Source organism: Pseudophryne corroboree, chromosome 5 (assembly GCF_028390025.1).
Source record: "Pseudophryne corroboree isolate aPseCor3 chromosome 5, aPseCor3.hap2, whole genome shotgun sequence".
Classification (NCBI taxonomy): Eukaryota; Metazoa; Chordata; class Amphibia; order Anura; family Myobatrachidae; genus Pseudophryne; species Pseudophryne corroboree.
In genome coordinates, this window is record NC_086448.1 from 739,063,832 (window position 1) to 739,072,644 (window position 8,813).

Below are 8,813 nucleotides of genomic sequence, written 5' to 3' on the forward strand. Positions count from 1 at the left end.
TGATGCCCTTTGAACTTGCCACACGTGAAGTCAGTTCAGACACTGCCAGCCTGAGTCAGGTCATTCCCCTCATCAGGCTTTTGCAGAAGAAGCTGGAGACATTGAAGGAGGAGCTAACACGGAGCGATTCCGCTAGGCATGTGGGACTTGTGGATGGAGCCCTTAATTCGCTTAACAAGGATTCACGGGTGGTCAATCTGTTGAAATCAGAGCACTACATTTTGGCCACCGTGCTCGATCCTAGATTTAAAGCCTACCTTGGATCTCTCTTTCCGGCAGACACAAGTCTGCTGGGGTTCAAAGACCTGCTGGTGACAAAATTGTCAAGTCAAGCGGAACGCGACCTGTCAACATCTCCTCCTTCACATTCTCCCGCAACTGGGGGTGCGAGGAAAAGGCTCAGAATTCCGAGCCCACCCGCTGGCGGTGATGCAGGGCAGTCTGGAGCGACTGCTGATGCTGACATCTGGTCCGGACTGAAGGACCTGACAACGATTACGGACATGTCGTCTACTGTCACTGCATATGATTCTCTCACCATTGAAAGAATGGTGGAGGATTATATGAGTGACCGCATCCAAGTAGGCACGTCACACAGTCCGTACTTATACTGGCAGGAAAAAGAGGCAATTTGGAGGCCCTTGCACAAACTGGCTTTATTCTACCTAAGTTGCCCTCCCACAAGTGTGTACTCCGAAAGAGTGTTTAGTGCCGCCGCTCACCTTGTCAGCAATCGGCGTACGAGGTTACATCCAGAAAATGTGGAGAAGATGATGTTCATTAAAATTAATTATAATCAATTCCTCCGTGGAGACATTGACCAGCAGCAATTGCCTCCACAAAGTACACAGGGAGCTGAGATGGTGGATTCCAGTGGGGACGAATTGATAATCTGTGAGGAGGGGGATGTACACGGTGATATATCGGAGGATGATGATGAGGTGGACATCTTGCCTCTGTAGAGCCAGTTTGTGCAAGGAGAGATTAATTGCTTCTTTTTTGGTGGGGGTCCAAACCAACCCGTCATTTCAGTCACAGTCGTGTGGCAGACCCTGTCACTGAAATGATGGGTTGGTTAAAGTGTGCATGTCCTGTTTATACAACATAAGGGTGGGTGGGAGGGCCCAAGGACAATTCCATCTTGCACCTCTTTTTTCTTTAATTTTTCTTTGCGTCATGTGCTGTTTGTGGAATGTTTTTTGGAAGGGCCATCCTGCGTGACACTGCAGTGCCACTCCTAGATGGGCCCGGTGTTTGTGTCGGCCACTAGGGTCGCTTATCTTACTCACACAGCTACCTCATTGCGCCTCTTTTTTTCTTTGCGTCATGTGCTGTTTGGGGAGGGTTTTTTGGAAGGGCCATCCTGCGTGACACTGCAGTGCCACTCCTAGATGGGCACGGTGTTTGTGTCGGCCACTAGGGTCGCTTATCTTACTCACACTGCTACCTCATTGCGCCTCTTTTTTTCTTTGCGTCATGTGCTGTTTGGGGAGGGTTTTTTGGAAGGGCCATCCTGCGTGACACTGCAGTGCCACTCCTAGATGGGCACGGTGTTTGTGTCGGCCACTAGGGTCGCTTATCTTACTCACACAGCTACCTCATTGCGCCTCTTTTTTTCTTTGTGTCATGTGCTGTTTGGGGAGGGTTTTTTGGAAGGGCCATCCTGCGTGACACTGCAGTGCCACTCCTAGATGGGCCCGGTGTTTGTGTCGGCCACTAGGGTCGCTTATCTTACTCACACAGCTACCTCATTGCGCCTCTTTTTTTCTTTGCGTCATGTGCTGTTTGGGGAGGGTTTTTTGGAAGGGCCATCCTGCGTGACACTGCAGTGCCACTCCTAGATGGGCACGGTGTTTGTGTCGGCCACTAGGGTCGCTTATCTTACTCACACAGCTACCTCATTGCGCCTCTTTTTTTCTTTGCGTCATGTGCTGTTTGGGGAGGGTTTTTTGGAAGGGCCATCCTGCGTGACACTGCAGTGCCACTCCTAGATGGGCCCGGTGTTTGTGTCGGCCACTAGGGTCGCTTATCTTACTCACACAGCTACCTCATTGCGCCTCTTTTTTTCTTTGCGTCATGTGCTGTTTGGGGAGGGTTTTTTGGAAGGGCCATCCTGCGTGACACTGCAGTGCCACTCCTAGATGGGCACGGTGTTTGTGTCGGCCACTAGGGTCGCTTATCTTACTCACACAGCTACCTCATTGCGCCTCTTTTTTTCTTTGCGTCATGTGCTGTTTGGGGAGTGTTTTTTGGAAGGGCCATCCTGCGTGACACTGCAGTGCCACTCCTAAATGGGCCCGGTGTTTGTGTCGGCCACTAGGGTCGCTTATCTTACTCACACAGCTACCTCATTGCGCCTCTTTTTTTCTTTGCGTCATGTGCTGTTTGGGGAGGGTTTTTTGGAAGGGCCATCCTGCGTGACACTGCAGTGCCACTCCTAGATGGGCCCGGTGTTTGTGTCGGCCACTAGGGTCGCTTATCTTACTCACACAGCTACCTCATTGCGCCTCTTTTTTTCTTTGCGTCATGTGCTGTTTGGGGAGTGTTTTTTGGAAGGGCCATCCTGCGTGACACTGCAGTGCCACTCCTAGATGGGCACGGTGTTTGTGTCGGCCACTAGGGTCGCTTAGCTTAGTCATCCAGCGACCTAGGTGCAAATTTTAGGACTAAAAATAATATTGTGAGGTGTGAGGTATTCAGAATAGACTGAAAATGAGTGGAAATTATGGTTTTTGAGGTTAATAATACTTTGGGATCAAAATGACCCCCAAATTCTATGATTTAAGCTGTTTTTTAGTGTTTTTTAAAAAAAACACCCGAATCCAAAACACACCCGAATCCGACAAAAAAAATTCGGTGAGGTTTTGCCAAAACGCGGTCGAACCCAAAACACGGCCGCGGAACCGAACCCAAAACCAAAACACAAAACCCGAAAAATTTCAAGTGCACATCTCTACAAAATACAGCCACATATGTGTGCAAATAGTATACAGTATGTCTCTGAATTTCCCTCTTTGTAACTACAGTATATTAGCAAATAATATATAAGGGGAGCATATGACTCAGAAAAGTGGTACGGGCGAACAACCAGAGATGTGCGCCAGACCATTTTTGCTGGTTTTGGTTCTAATTTGTTACCTGGTTTTGGATTTGGTTTTGGATTTTGGATGTGACTGGTTTTGGGTTTGTAATGTTTCCAAAAATTGACAAAAAAAGCTAAAATCACATAATCTGCGTTTTATGTTCCTAGAGTATTATTAACCCCAATTACATACATTTACAGTCATTTCCAGTCAATTTTCACCTGCTTACAGCTCACAATATTGTTTTAATCTGCTTTAGGCCAAAGGCTGCAGCAAGCTGGCTAGTCACTAAGCAACAGAGCAGTGGCATAACACGTGGCAGTTTATAACACATCTAAGATACAATACAACACATTAGTGCAGAAATAAAAAGTGGTGCAAGATGGAATTGTCCTTGGGCTCTCCCACCCACCCTTATGTTGGTTATTAAAAAGGACATGCACAGTTTAACAAAGCAATCACTTCAGCGACAGGGACTGACACTTTTGTGCCTGAAGTGCTTGGTTTGTTTAGGACCCTACAAAACAATTTTTTGCAAAGACTACCTCCAATAACTAATGAGGAGATTGATGATGAGGGTCTTAATTACATTATAATCTTGTAAAATAAATTTCATGAACTCGCTGCAAATGATGTAAAATGGAGGAGGTGTCTAGATGACTAATGTACCTACATCTACTAACTTTGCCCTCACAATTTGTCAGGATTTTGATTTTTGGTCTTATGCCTAGGCATCACAATGGCTTTCTTGTTATCACAGGCAGTGTAGGACTGGGGCATGAAGAACCCACTAGGGGAATGCAGCAGTAGGGGAAAATGTTTAACAGACTTGGCCAACCATTAGAGAGGACATAACCTGTAGACAACATAGATACTACAGTGCCTGTGCCTATGCTGCAGTGCATGGTGTTATTACGTTTTTAATGAGTTGGATGAAACTGTCAACAATTTAAAAATAATTAGCAGCTTAGCAGCTCATCCAACACACATAGAGATGGATGCCCGGTGTCCTTTTATTTTTTTTGGGGGGTGTCCTTAATCCCCAGAATTCGTTTCTGTTGAGTTTATATTACATTACGAGATGGGTTTAAAGTTTCCTTCTGTTATCAATGTTGCTATTCCAAGGCTTTTGGGTACACAACATTTTTTGTCTTCCCACCTCCATTTTAGAGCTGGGAGGGGAGACAGAGAGCCAACGGAGACAAGAGCTGCCAGACTGGTAAGTGAATGCCAGGGTCCAGCATACTGAGACATTAAGAGTGTATACAGGATGTGGATCCTCTATGAAATGACAGCCCAGGCCTTCTCCACAATGATGTCTGACTTCAGCTGTGATATACTGTAGTACTGATTTTCATCTGTTCACTGCTTGCATACTTATTTTTCACAGTCCTTTGTTCACTTTGACAACATTTTTAGCCATCTGTTGCATGACTGAGATCAGCACGTCTTCAGAGTAAGCTGTGTAATGCTACAGTGTTGGAGTCCATTCACCGGCATTGAAGACTTTGAGTGACAAGCAGGAAGCTGCAATTTGGGAAGTTGGAAAATGCACAATCTTATTGTTAACTATGACCAGTTCCATAAAATACTGTGCCAAACTGTGCTGCTCTACAGTGAGCACCTCAATTTTGGAACCCCTTCTGAGGAAGTCTAGGGGATGAGACCTGCAAATTGCAAAATTCAGGATACAGAGGATCTTAATTTCCATCTCCCTTATTTGAGCCTTTGTGTATGAGTGGTTTGTCACAGAGGTGAAGTCTCCAATCTTTGGTGCTCAGTTCTCTTCATATTTAGCATCGAGGAACATGGCTGTCAGGCCCAATAGCTGTAGCTGACTTTTGGGAACTGCGTGCTCCTGCAGGAAGCGAACAATTATTCCAACAGTCACAAACATGGTCTTGCAACTGGTGGAATTTAATTTGCACCTTGACCAGCCAGTCTATCAGGATTGCTTGCATGTTGCCTGTGACCTCCTGTCCTTGGAAATAGTTTGGCCTCACTGCCTGGGCATCAGATAGGCTTCTTAGGTAATAGTAGATGTCCTTCACATATTCACTTCACAACGTGGGGTCCCCGCCATCATCAGTATCCACATCCTTCACCTGAACAAAGACATCAGAGAAAACCTGGCACAGCTCATCTGGGATGCGCTGGAGGTCTCCATTGGTGCAGAGGAGAAGAGTTCCATGTAAACACTGAACACCTGCATATACCTGTTAGTACTCGTCTTTGGCATAGGTTCTGTTGTGGGCATGAGGCTAGGTGGGCTGTTTTCCTCACCATGAGATGATATCTCAGAGATCTGTTGTTTTCCATGATCTTAAATTAGGTAACTAAACATCTGTATACTCTTAGTACTCATCTCTGGCATAGGTTCTTTTGTGGGCATGAGCCAAGCACAAATTAAAGTTCCCTTTATTTTTACGTAGGAAACATTTTGTAAACATTCAATAGGAAACACATGGACAGTTGTGGTGCAATAATTCATGCACAAATGAAGATACAACTTAAATTGTCTTTCTTGAATTTACTTGCAGTATCACAATACATTTGTTTGCTGTGCTGTATGTCTTTTGGGCTTATTTTCAATGCTTTTTTGTCTTTATTTTGTCCAACAGGACCATCTTACATTTGTTTCATCCCAATCGGTGCAGTGGTTTCCAAATGCATAACCGGACAGACAAACGAACGAACAAACAAACAAACAAACAGACCAATCAATTTTATATATAAGATATATACTGTATAGTAACATAGCCACTACATTTGATTGGCAGGAGGGTGGATCTTGGTGTAGTTTTTACAGAAACAAACTAAGCATCCATGTTCATCAATGGTCCTGCTCTACCGGGTAACTGACCCTCTAACATAGTAACTATGTGCTGTATAATGCAAGGGAACAGAGAAGGGTTTAGGCCCGTAGGCACTGGGGCCCACCAGAGATTTTCCCCTGTACCCCTATGGACCAGTCCGACCCTCATCACCAGCGAGAACTACAGCCACTAGTGGCTGACAAACACAAACAACATCATCAACATCCTCATCCTCGGTGTCAGATAGTAGTAATAGACACATATCCCCCCTCAGCCTCTTCCACTTCCACACAAGCATCCTCAATTTCTATTATGTCCTCATCACCTTCTTTACTTGCACTGCTCCCCAAGTGTGTAGATGGTGCAAAAATGGTGGAAGAAGGTGAAAGAGGCTTCTCTAAGAGAACAGTGTGAGAAATGTCAGACTTTCACATAGCTAATGTGGACACCCCTAGACTCTCCTCAGGGATGTGTGACAGTGCTAAACAAACAGTTTGTTTTACTGCCTTAGTGGTTTTTGTTCTCTTGACACCTCTTCTAGACTCTGAGTGAAAGGTTTTACATCGTCATGAGAGGCAGAAGCAATTGCCTCACTGACAGTTGCAGAATCATTACTCATAAATAAAGGCCAAGGCCTGAGTCTTTTCTTGCCACTGCGTGTATTGAATGGTACTTGGCAATTTTATGTTTTTCTGCACCAAACTTTACTTTTATTAGAGGGTTTTTTTCTTTACCACTGTATATTATTTGTTTTATTTTAGATGCCCTGACTTAGACCCTCTATGCCCTTGAACATTGGCTTTAGTAGATGACCTTGAAGGATTAGCATCATCATCATCATCATCATCATCATCATCATCATAATGCTAATGCAGCAGCTGCAGCACTAGTATCTGGTTGCTCTTCTCTAAACTGATCATTATCCATTATTTAATTTGCAGATCACTGAACAAAGGACACCATGGTAAAGCACATCAAACTGTACAAACAATAGATGTATATATATACAGTTGTGCTCGTAACTCACAAACTTTACTTTCACTCATGATTAGTGGTTGGGTGAAGCCATTTGTTGTCAAACAACTGTGTTTACTCTTTTTAAATCATAATGACAACAGAAACTACCCAAATTACCCTGATCAAAAGTTTACATACCCCAGTTCTTAATACCGTGTATTGCCGCCTTTAACATCAATGACAGCTTGAAGTATTTTGTGGTAGTTGTGGATGAGGCTCTTTATTTTCTCAGATGGTAAAGCTGCCCATTCTTCTTGGCAAAAAGCCTCCAGTTCCTGTAAATTCATGGGCTGTCTTGCATGAACTGCACGTTTGAGATCTCCCCAGAGTGGCTCAATGATATTGAGGTCAGGAGACTGAGATGGCCACTCCAGAACCTTCACTTTATTCTGCTGTAGCCAATGACAGGTCGACTTGGCCTTGTGTTTTGGATCATTGTCATGTTGGAACATCCAAGTACGTTCCATGCGCAGCTTCCGGGCTGATGAGTGCAAATTTTCCTCCAGTATTTTTTGATAACATGCTGCATTCATCTTGCCATCAATTTTGACCAGGTTTCCAGTGCCTTTGTAGCTCACACATCCCCAAAACATCAGCGATCCACCTCCGTGTTTCACAGTAGGAATGGTGTACCTTTCATCATAGGCCTTGTTGACTCCTCTCCAAGGTGTAAATTTACTAAGATGGGAGTTCCATTTAAGATAGAATGTTGCCATAGCAACCAATCAGAATCTACTTCTCATTTATCTAGCACCTTCTAGAAGATAATACCTGGAATCTGATTGGTTGCTATGGGAAACATCCCATCTTAAGTAGAACTCCCATCTTAGTAAATTTACCCCCAAATGTAACATTTATGGTTGTAGCCAAAAAGTTAAATTTTGGTCTCATCACTCCAAATGACTTTGTTCCAGAAGTTTTGAGGCTTGTATATGTGCTGTTTGGAGTATTGTAAGCGGGATGCTTTGTGGCATTTGCGTAGTAGTGGCTTTCTTCTGGCGACTTGACCATGCAGCCCATTTTTCTTCAAATGCCTCCTTATTGTGCATCTTGAAACAACCACACCACTTTTTTTCAGAGAGTCCTGTATTTCAGCTGAAGTTATTTGTGGATTTTTCTTTGCATCCCGAACAAATATCAGAAAATACTGGAGGAAAATTTGCACTCATCAGCCCGGAAGCTGCGCATGGAACGTACTTGGACGTTCCAACATGGCAATGATCCAAAACACAAGGCCAAGTCAACCTGTCATTGGCTACAGCAGAATAAAGTGAAGGTTCTGGAGTGGCCATCTCAGTCTCCTGACCTCAATATCATTGAGCCACTCTGGGGAGATGTCAAACGTGCAGTTCATGCAAGACAGCCCAAGAATTTACAGAAACTGGAGGCTTTTTGACAAGAAGAATGGGCAGCTTTACCATCTGAGAAAATAAAGAGCCTCATCCACAACTACCACAAAAGACTTCAAGCTGTCATTGATGTTAAAGGCGGCAATACACGGTATTAAGAACTGGGGTATGTAAACTTTTGATCAGGGTCATTTGGGTAGTTTCTGTTGTCATTATGATTTAAAAAAGAGTAAACACAGTTGTTTGACAATAATTGGCTTCACCCAACCACTAACCATGAGTGAAAGTAAAGTTTGTGAGTTATCATTCATATTCTCTGACAAATGGCCAGAAAATCACAAATTCTGCTAGGGTATGTAAACTTATGAGCACAACTGTATATATATATATAGTTTTCTTTCTCTTTTTTTTTAACTCACAGCTTCATTCAAACTGCATGGAGTCACAGGGCTTTGAACAAAGGGTGAAGCACACCAAACAGTGCAAACAATAGATCTATTTTTTTCTTTTTTGAACTCGCAGCTTGGTTTAAACTGCGTGGAGTCAAT

At 43.8% G+C, this 8,813-nt stretch overlaps 1 pseudogene; it reads right to left on the minus strand.

Moving 5' to 3' along the window:
• Positions 1 to 4,364: 4,364 nt before the first annotated feature.
• Positions 4,365 to 5,274, minus strand: LOC134929665 (G2/mitotic-specific cyclin-B1-like; annotated as a pseudogene).
• Between the last annotated feature and the right edge of the window lie 3,539 nt (positions 5,275 to 8,813).